Consider the following 11530-nt stretch of genomic DNA (forward strand, 5'->3'; position numbering starts at 1 on the left):
GAAAAGGAATTTGTGGAATGTCTACGAGATGGCTTTTTGGAGCAGCTTGTGGTGGAGCCCACTAGGGAACAGGCAATTCTAGATTTAGTGATGGGTAATGAGGCAGATTTGATAAGGGAGCTTAAGGTGAAGGAACCCTTAGGAGGAAGTGACCATAATATGATCGAATTTACCCTGCAATTTGAGAGGAAAAAGCTGGAATCAGATGTAACGGTATTACAGTTGAATAAAGGTAACTACAGAGGCATGAGGGAGGAGATGGCCAGAATTGACTGGGAGATGAGCCTAGCAGGAAAGACAGTGGAACAGCAATGGCAGGAGTTTCTGGGAGTAATTTGGGAGACACAGCAAAAATTCATCCCTAGGTAGAAGAAGCATACTAAAGGGAGGACGAAGCAACCATTGCTGACAAGGGAAGTCAAGGACAGCATAAAAGCTAAAGAGAAAGCATACAATGTGGCAAGGAGCAGTGGGAAACCAGGGGATTGGGAAGCCTACAAAGACCAACAGAGGACAACTAAAAAAGAAATAAGGAGGGAGAAGATTAAATATGAGGGTAAACTAGCCATTAATATAAAAGAAGATTGCAAGAGTTTTTTTTGATATATAAAGGGTAAGAGAGAGGCAAAAGTGGACATTGGGCCGCTGGAAAATGATGCTGGAGAGGTAGTAGTGGGGAACAAAGAAATGGCGGAGGAACTAAATAGGTACTTTACATCAGTCTTCACGGTGGAAGACACGAGTAACATCCCCAAAGTTCAAGAGAGTCGGGGGGCAGAGGTGAGTATGGTGGCCATTACCAAGGAGAAGGTGCGAGGAAAACTGAAAGGTCTGAGGATGGATAAATCACCTGGACCAGATGGATTACACCCCAGAGTTCTGAAGGAGATAGCTGAAGAGATAGTGGAGGCGTTAGTGGTGATCTTTCAGGAATCACTGGAGTCAGGGAGGGTCCCAGAGGACTGGAAAATCGCTAATGTAACCCCCCCTGTTTAAGAAGGGAGTGAGGCAAAAGACGGGAAATTACAGGCCGATTAGCCTGACCTCGGTCGTTGGTAAGATTTTAGAGTCCATTATTAAGGATAAGATTTCACAATATTGGAAGTGCGTGATAAAATAGGACAAAGTCAGCATAGTTTCATCAAGGGGAGGTTATGCCTGATAAATCTGTTAGAATTCTTTGAGGAGGTAACGAGCAGGTTAGACAAAGGAGAACCAATGGATGTTATCTACTTGGACTTCCAGAAGGCCTTGTCAAGGTGCCGCACAGGAGGCTGCTCAGTAAGATAAGAGCCCATGGTGTTAGAGGCAAGGTACTAGCATGGATAGAAGATTGGCTGTCTGGCAGGAGGCAGAGAGTGGGGATAAGGGGGTCCTTCTCAGGATGGTGGCCGGTGACTAGTGGAGTTCCGCAAGGGTCAGTGTTGGAACCACAACTTTTCGCTTTATACGTTAATAATCTAGATGAAGGAACTGAGGGCATTCTGGCTAAGTTTGCAGATGATACAAAGATAGGTGGAGGGACAGGTAGTATTGAGGAGGCGGGGAGGCTGCAGAAGGATTTAGACAGGTTAGGAGAATGGACAAAGAAGTGGCAGATGGAATACCACATGGGGAAGTGTGAGGTCATGCACTTTGGTTGGAAGAATAGAGGCATAGACTATTTTCTAAATGGGGAGAGAATTCAGAAATCTGGAGTGCAAAGGGACTTGGGAGACCTAGTCCAGGATTCTCTTAAGGTTAACTTGCAGGTTAAGTCGGTAGTTAGGAAGGCAAATGCAATGTTGGCATTTATTTCGAGAGGACTAGAATATAAAAGCAGGTATGTACTGCTGAAGCTTTATAAGGCTGTGGTCAGACCACATTCAGAATATTGTGAGCAATTTTGGGCCCCATATTCAGGAAGGATGTGCTGGCCCTGGAGAGGGTCCAGAGGAGGTTCACGAGAATGATCCCAGGAATGAAAAGCTTAACATATGAGGAACGTTTGAGGACTCTGGGTCTATACTCGATGGAGTTTAGAAGGATGAGGGGGGATCTGATTAAAACTTACAGAATACTGAAAGGCCTGGATAGAGTGGATGTGGGGAAGATGTTTCCATTAGTAGGAGAGACTAGGACCTGAGGGCACAGCCTCAGAGTGAAGGGAAGACCTTTTAGAACAGAGATGAGGAGAAACTTCTTTAGCCAGAGAATGGTGAATCTATGGAATTCATTGCCACAGAAGGCTGTGGAGGCCAGGTCATTGAGTGTATTTAAGACCGAGATAGATAGGTTCTTGATTGGTAAGGGGATCAAAGGTTACGGGGAGAAGGCAGGAGAATGGGGTTGAGAAACTTATCAGCCATGATTGAATGGCGGAGCAGACTCGATGGGCCGAATGGCCTAATTTCTGCTGCTATGCCTTATGGTCTTATGGTCTTATGGTATTGTTGTTTACTAAGGAAGAGGAATCTGACAAAATATCGGTAGAATTGGAGACAGTGGAGGCAGTGGATAGTGTGAAAATTGAAAGGGAGAAGGTACTGGAAAGGCTGGCTATGTTTAGAATAGTTAATTCATCTGGTACACTTGCACCCCAGGTTGCTAAAGGAAGTGGGGACGGAGATAGCAACAGGTCTTGCCTTAATCTTTCGATCTCCCCTAGATATGGGGGTGCTGGGCTGAAGGGGTGGGGGGGCACCAGTGGATGGGAGAGGAGCAAATTTGACACTCTTATTCAAGAAAGGACAGTCCTAGCAACTACAGGCCAGTCAGCCTAATATCAATGGTAGAGAAAGTTTTGGAATGCGTAATCAGGGGGTTGTTTGTGGGGGGAGAGGGGAGAGGAAGGCAAAAATATCAAGCCAAGCCTCATTGTGCATGCTTGGCTCAGCCCAGACCAATGAAATCTCAGCACAGGATGTTCTGTTTTGACAATGGAATTGTTGACTTTCTTGACTGAAATCTTTAAGTGTTTATTAAAAGTTGTTCTTTTTGTGATCTCTCGTCAATCTCTCAATGTTTACTTACACAAGACTAAGGTGGGAAGTGTTTGAAGCCTCTGTTATTGGTACTTGTATAGAGTTGTAGGAACCTCAGTTTTTTTTGCAGAAGAAGCTTTGTGAATGGGTGTTTCCTTTTCTGTCAGCAGATTCACACTGGTCATTGTTATTAAATGGATCATTGGTTACCGGGTGAATGGGCATGGAATTGACATAAGTTGGCATGGAGAGTATAAAAGGCCATGGGACTTGGTTGGGGGGCATGAGTTGGCATTAAGTTGCCATGGAAAGTATAAGGGGCAAAGGAGATGGGTGTGGGGTTGGGGGCTGTGAGGGATAGAGGACATAAAACCTTCCAACACAACTGGGTAAAAGTCCCAGAGAACCGAAGTGGGCCTTCTAAGCAGCCTGCCTCCGCACTCGCCTGTCCCCATGGCCACCAACACTCTGCATCTAGGGTTGGTGGGCCTAACTCCATCCTGTACTCACCCCCTCAGAGCAAAAATTGTGTACATCAGGGCACTTTTATCGAGGCAGGTCCAGTGAGTTGGGAAATTTCCCGATTTGAGTTACCTGCCTCGGGAGCCAAAATCCGACCCTAAGAGTTGAGAGTGAATTCCTGTACAGCATTCATTTATACTGGAATCATGTCATAAGGTGTCTTAGTAAAAGCCTAACCCTGCATTGTTACAACTATATCTGTGTGTACTCTGATATTTAAAGTAAAAAGAAGCCGTCCTTCAGTTATCCTTGCCAAGTTAATGGTGTGGCAGAGAATTATACCGTCAGTTGCGATGCAGGGTGGTTGTAGTAAATGGATAGGCCAAATGGAAGATCATAGACCTGTGACGAGGATGTGAAGAATAAATGTTGTACTTTTATATTACATTGTCAAAATTTCTGAAACAACTTCTCCAATTACTTCAATTGTCTTTTGGTGTACAGTGACTGTTGTTTACATAAAACCAGCAACCATTTTACCTAATAATTTTAAGTTCAGAAATGAGATCCATAGTCAGTTAATCTGCTTTTGGAGGTGTTGCTTGATGAGCAGATGTCAGCCAAGACATGAGAAGAACTATTTGCCCTTCTTTGAATCAATCTTTAACACTCAACAGAACCAGCAGGACAATCAGATAGAGGTGGTTCAATATCTCATCTACATGATAGTTGTCTCAAGTTGCACAGTAACCCAGCAGCTCCACACTGGAATGTCAGGCTGATTAATGTACTGAAATCCTGATGTGAGTTTGACAACCTTCCCTTTCCGATCCCTGGAACTGATGGTGATGCCAGCTGAACAAATTGTCACTCGGAGAAGGTGCTAAGGAGTAAAGCTGGCATCATTGTGAACTCAGTCAGGAGTGGGTGCATGAGCACAAAGTAACAGACCTCACATTCCACCATGTGTGGTGAGCTAAGTGTAAGGCTGCTCATTTCTTCAAAACTGATGAAGCCCAGGATCTTCCCTGTAGCACATGGGAGAACCCTGAACACAAAGCTGCTCCTAAACAGTGGGGGCTATGTTGAGTCTAAGGTACCATTAAGATTGCAGTCTGATAATTCCTAATGATAGAAATGGGAAAGCTATTTTGCTGAGGAATTATACATTATAACTATAACTTTGAGAAAGCTGATTCACTTTGAGGCCCCACGATTTAATGCTCTCTCCAGGCTTGGACCAACCCAGAACCTTCCACATGGATCAGATTAATTCCAGGATCTTAAATTCCTTTCCCAGAGTCAAAATTATTGCACTCTACTGTTGTTGACCTTATGCTTTTTTTGTTAGAGTCCTGAAAGCAAGGAGATCATAAGAAATCAAACCAATGTCGGAACAACAGCTCGCATTTAAATGCAATGTCCCAAAATTACTTTACAGAGGAGGAAAGGCAAAAGCACAGAGTTTGAAGATTTTGAAGAAGTTGGTAAAAAAGGCCAAAAGCATAAAAGAATTTAGAAGCAAAGATGAGGAATTTAAAATCAGCATATTGGGAAGCATTGAGACAGCGGAGGTAAGGAAAGGGGTGATATGCCTTAGTACAGTTAGTGGAATTTCTAATGAATTGTAGTTTGTATGTGTTGGGGCTGGGTAGGTCAGCAAAAACTGCCTGTGGTTCCATTGGATCCCCCATTAAAGCATTGTATCCCAGCAGGAATAAGGGTAAGGGTAGTATTGGTCCTCAGCTTCACCCATCCCCATTCCCTTTGTGCTCATAGCATCAACAGATTTTAAAGATGTCTTGTGGAAGGCACACATAGAAAACTGGAAATCTCTCCTCCTTTTTCCTGTTCTATGCTGTCATGCCCATGAGCAGAGTTAATGTTGAAATTTGAAGCTCACGTATGGTGACAGGCAAGTGCCTAGCCCTCATTCCAGTATATATGCACCAGGCCAAGGGGAGTGGAAGTCTGGAACTCTCTCCCCAAAAACTGTTGAGGCAGGGGTTCAACTGAAAATTTCAAAACTGAACTTGATAGGTTTTTGTTATGTAAGAGGATTACAGATCCAAGGTGAGTAGATGGAGTTAAGATACAGATCAGCTGTAATCTACCAGAACAATAGAACTGGCTTGAGGCACTCAGTTGCCTCCATTCCTATGTTTATGCAGTTATGTTCTGTTTGGAGATTTTTTTTCAGGGTAACTAGATGTTCAGTTTGTGGACAGTGTGCTTTGCTGCTCTTTGGGAATGTGTTTTAAATGAGAAATGAGCTGTAATGTTGTATGAGTGTTTTGATGTGTAACGGATTGTGGAAACTCTGTAATGAGCAGACATTGCAGAGGTTGGTCATGTCATGTCATGCATGCTCTGCCTGATGACAGGTCCTTGGCTCTTTGCCTGCTGAGCTATTTTCTTGGCAGTTTTTGTCAGTGGTGGTTTGTTATTGCCTTCCACTCTCACGGGCAGGGTGAGGAGAGAGGTCCCAAATCTACTTCAGCCAGTATGGGAATCAAACTGGGACTGTTGGCATTTTTCTTAACCATACACCAGCCATCTAAGCTAACTGGCTCCCTAGGCACTTGGAATGGGGAAACTTTCCCTAACAGATATTTTAATGCCTAAAATTATATTGCCTCACTGTTTTCATGTGCAGAGTTGTTTTTAATCACAATGAACCATCACCTCCCACTTTGATACCCCTCTCGCCACACTACCTCAAATCAACAATCTGTAAATCACGGCCCAGATCTTGCAGCCACTGGATGGTCATAGCCCAGAGGTACCCTGAAAGATGTGCTGGGTGACCCCCTGAAAGTCCCAACACAAGGACTCCATGGGAATTTCCCGGGAAGTTTCAACTTCCATTGGACAATCCCCTCCGTCTGGAACCCACTGAAAGGGCAGAATTTTTAGCTCGGCAGGTGGGCGCAATTGGCGGGTCCGGGATCAGCTGGGGAATGGACCACCGGCCCCGACTGTGATTTCACACTGGCAGACCAATTAACAGCCAACCAGCGTGAATCGAGAGCTGAAATACTCAGCGCTGCTGGGAGAGCTAAAGACTTGAAACAATTAAAGTTTTTAAAATCACAAAATAGATGCCCTATCATCACAATCAGTCACCTGAACATATACATGATAAAAATGCAGTCCACAGAGTTTTTAAAAAAATTTAATAATGGAAACCTCATCCCGCCCTTGGATGAGGCTTCATGAAAATTGCAAAGCCCACCTGGTCGATTCACCCATCCACCGACCGTAAGGTTGGAGAGACCACGGAAAATCGTACACAACTGCAACTTTAATTCCACTAATTGGTCTCTTAATTGTCGTCGGGCACGCTTCCGACTTTTGCGCCTGCCTGCCTGCCAACCGAAACATTGCGTGAGTGCAGGATGATGCAGGGACACTGGCCCGGCATCATCTCGTGTGATTCCCGCCCACCGACCTAAAAATTCTGCCCAAACTCTGAGTTAGAGTTGGAAACTTCACATGGTTACTTAACAGAATAGTCACCCAGGAAAAGTTAGAAGGATTAAGATCAAATTTAACTCCCGGGTAACTATACTACTGACTCCCTGACTCCCCACTAGACCTGACTACCTACCCAACTTCCTCCATGACTAACCCCACCCCCAGTCTACCCAGATGCTGTAAAGCTTCTGCTGCATAAATTCCTGGTTATGGGAATCACTGATAATCACTGTCAGTTTTTAGCTAAGTAGCTAGGACTGGTGACTTAAAAATGACATCTTGCTAAATTTAACTGTGCCTGAGAGGTAGCATTCTCTCCTCTGAGTCAAGAGGTTGTAAGTTCAAGCCTCACTCCAGAGGTTTAAGCCGAAAATCTAGTCTGATATTGAAGTGCGGTACTGAGGCTGTGCTGCAGCATTGGAGGTGCCACCTTTTGGATGAACCATTGACATAACATTGTTTTCGCCTTTCACACATACAATCTAACAGATAGCAAAGGTGTCAAAATGTCAGCTGAGAGATAGTATTGATCAGCTCTGGAAATTACACTGTGATATATGAAATTGGCAACTTGATGCCAGTTCTCCAGTCTATACTGCTGTTAATGCACCAGCCCAGCCTCTTCCTATCCCTCTTAATCTCACCCATTCAGCATCTCTTCTATTCCTTTCTCCCTCATTTGTTTTTCTAGCTTTGGGGCTGAACTAGACCATTCACAGCCTATTTGACTCTGAGATGAGCTACTGACCACCTATCCACTCCATCACTACGACCACCTCTTTTCACCTCTGTAGCACCTCCCACCTCCATCCCAGCCTCCGCTCAGTTGGAACCCACATCCCTAACTTTTGTAATCTCCAAGCCTGACAATTCCAGCTCTCGCCAAGCCAGCTAATTGTCTGCCACCCTCCATAAACTTGAGCTCATCCAAAATTCTGCTGCTCAAATCCCAACTGGAATTAAGTTCCATTCACCCATCATCTCCTGTGTTTCGCTGACATACATTGGCTCACAGTCTTGATTTTAAAATTCTCATCCTTGTTTTCAAATCTCTCTATGGCTTCACCCTTCCCTATCTCTGTAATCATCTCCAGCCTGATAATCCTCCTGAGAGATATGTGCTCTTCCAATTCTGGCATCTTGTGAATCCTCAATTTTATTCACTCCATTTGGTGGTTGTGCCTTCAGCTACTGAGGCTCTAAGCCCTGAAATTCTTTCCCTAAATCTCTCTGCCTCTCTCGCTCTGTTACACAAGCCTGGAAATTATATTGGGCGATATTATAGTGCAGAGGTAAGGATAAGCCTCTAGGATGTGTGATGTTAGAGTACAGAAGGTGGAAATTCAGCTCGAGTTCTAATAGGATCCTGAGATGATAAGCAATCTGGATTAATCCAAGGCTGTGAGCAGGTTGGGATAGAATTGATGGCAAGAGAATGAGTTGGTGGCATCAGTCTCTCCTGTGTTAATTTTCGGGAAATTGCAACTCATCCAATGCTATCTGACAACACCAAGTCCGTGGAGGGATCAAGAGAGAGATTAAGGACTGGGATTTACCTTAAACAACACCCACCAATCAGAACTAAAAACCTACATAGCCAGGATGGAGTACACACTGAGGGAATAGTGCTCAAACTGCACAGTACTCTACAATATTCTGCACCTTGAGCATTGTGTCAGGCGTTGGTCAACAAGACACAAGAGAGAGCTTCTGGAGGTAGTGCAGGAAGAACCATGAGACCAATGGGGAGGGACTGGAGGGGTCAAATTCCTTAGGAGTTTTCCATTATACTGCCATAACCAGAACGGAAGCAAACTTATACCCGGAACGGGGAAATTCACTCACCTTGGGATTTGCAACTGGGAAAAGAGGCGATCTTGAAAACTGATTCAAGCAGATTCAAGTTAGTAAATGGTACTGAAATGGTTAACCTGGACTATTACTTTAGGCAGGATTTAACATCCTGCAGGTGGGCACGTGCCTGACCCAATCGGACATACAATCGTGCGCGATGACGCCGGGCAAGCGTCCTGATGTCATCGCGCACTTGTGCGATTTTTCAGTCAGTGGGTGCACACGAGAGTTGGCAGCACGCCTGCCGACAATTAAGAGGCCTATTAAGACTATTAATTTATCAATTAAGAGAGATTTTTCACTGCCTGTCCAACGTTAGGGTTGGTGGGCGGGCGAATCGGACAGGCGGCCTTTACATTTTTGAGGAAACCTCATCCACGAGCGGGATGAGGTTTCCAACATTAATTTTTTTTAAAATAAAAACGTTTTGACATAATTTTTATTATGTGTATGTTCATGTGAGTGAGCCCTATGTGGGGACATATTTTTCAGGATTTCCAAATCTTTATTTTTGATTTTAAAATTCTTCAGCTCCCTGAGACAGGTCCCTGCCTTCCAGGAGCTTTCATTCCACACTCCCCAGGCTTATGCCAGCACACTCCCTCCTTCTGCCCCCACTCCAGCAGCGCTGAGCCTTTCCGTGCGCATTTCGTGGTTGGGGGCCAATAGCGGGCGGCTGCTCCCGGGCCCGCCCGCCACCACTCCCGCCAGACGACTCCAAAATCCCGCCCCTTTAAGTTTGAGTGTAGGAACAGACTAGGGAGACAAGCTTAAACTGGTAAACGATCATTTTAGCGCAATTATCAGGAAATCTTTCTTCAGAGAGTAGTCAACAAGTCAAATAGATATCCAGGGATGGGGAACAAATGCAGTGCTTACCAACAACACCCACACCCGGGAGACAATAAAGAGAAACATTGGAATGTGTAATGAGATACATTAGGATAAACTGAACGCAATTACCTTGTGGTCTTATTTAATTTGGTCATAAATACTGCTGTTACCCTTTATGAAAGAGTGATACCATTTTAGAATTGATGGCAAATATTATAATGTTTTGTATTTAATTAACTCTTCTCTGTGAGAGGAGAGTTACCGACTGGTTAATGGTCCCGTGGAGTTGTGAAACTGATCCAAGAATTCTGGTAATGTATGGAGCAGGTCCGATTGTTCGCAGAATGAATTGTTTCACCAATGTCCTTAAAGGGAGGGGAGCCAGGCATTCCCACCTCTCCTGGGCCGATGCATGATTCCGGTCCCACTCTACATGCTTGGCTTTTAGTGAACTCAAGATAACTTGACTTGGGGGGATTAGATAGACTTCCCAAGAATAAATGATCAACTCACAGCAGTTAGAGCGTCTCTGCCGGGAGAGCAATTTTAAACTAACCGACCTGCTGGGAAGTTGATGGGATCTGGTAGGTGGATGGTGTTACACCCTGTCTGATGTTGATCTCCATTGAGTAATATCAGGTGCAGTGTAAGACAGGAATTAATCCATCCCATCAGTTTCCTGCCCAGCAAGTTAGTTTAAAATCCACCCCCTCCTCCCACGCCCCCCACCTCCCCCTTCACTGTCCCACCACTGGAGGTCCTGTTTTATCAAAAGAATCAGTCAGGTTCATGTTTGGGATCATGATATTGTAATGAGCAATGAAGGACAAAATTGGGCTGTGTTGTGATTGCCTGAGGTGGCGTGTGAGATAGTGAATCACCCACACATGGACACGGCAAGAGAGTTACCAGCTGTGCTGAATCTCCCATGGCAACTCTCTGAGCTCCTTCCTGAAGTACAGGAGATTTGAATGGGCTACTATTAATCCTGATGAAAATCCCAGTTAACCGGGTTCTCAAGCTGAGCCTACCCTCTCCCAGAAAATGACGCTGATGAATCATCTCACAATTCAACTCACTATGAACTCTGGAGTCGGGGGTAGCACGGGGACAGACCGGTGGTGGAATGCCCAAAACCAAGGTCCTCACAGACTTTGAAAACAGAGCCATCCAGCTGGCTGGCGAGGATCTGGACCGGTCCTGTGCTGACGGTGAGGTCAGCGCTGCTCTACCAAGTGAGGATCCCCAGCAGTTCAACATCCACCAGACAACCGTGCTGTGAGTGATGTGCCCTGTTTCACAGGCCACTGCCACGCACTAACTATCTCTCCTTGCTTTCACAGGCACATCTGGGAAACAGCCGATGGAGTACTCGACCCAGGACCTCCAATCAAGCCCCGGAGAAACCTCTGGAGAGGAATCTGAAGGCACCCTCCCTGAAGTCCCTTCACATTGCTCGCCCACACCCTGCACCAGCACAGAGACACACACCGCATTGGGACCTAGCTTTAGAGTAGCCTTGGATCTCAATCTGGTGAGCAGATCACACTGTCTGATCTACAGCCGGGACTTCCCAGGTCCTTGGCACTCAGAGGGCTGCTGGAGGCCAGAACGTTGCTGAGTCTGAGTCAGATGATGAGCCTCTGGACTCGGTCATGTCACAGTTGCTGGAGCTGCAAAGACAAGCTCGGGAACATCAGGAAAGGATGTCCGCTGCACTCCTCAGATTACAAGGCACGATGGAGGAGTCCGTCCGCCTTCAGTCTGAGGTGACAGCGCCAGCATGTCAATGCACCGAGGGTAACACTGGTAGGATGGCGGCCGCCATGGAGACCTTGGTCCAGAACTTCACTCCTGCACTGCTGCACGGGCTCAACTCCATCGCTGATGCCAGAGTTGGCTTCCAACAGTGTGTACGCAAGAGGCACGTGGGGCAGCTC

The sequence above is a fragment of the Cetorhinus maximus genome, chromosome 22 (assembly GCF_964194155.1).
Source record: "Cetorhinus maximus chromosome 22, sCetMax3.hap1.1, whole genome shotgun sequence".
Taxonomy (NCBI): domain Eukaryota; kingdom Metazoa; phylum Chordata; class Chondrichthyes; order Lamniformes; family Cetorhinidae; genus Cetorhinus; species Cetorhinus maximus.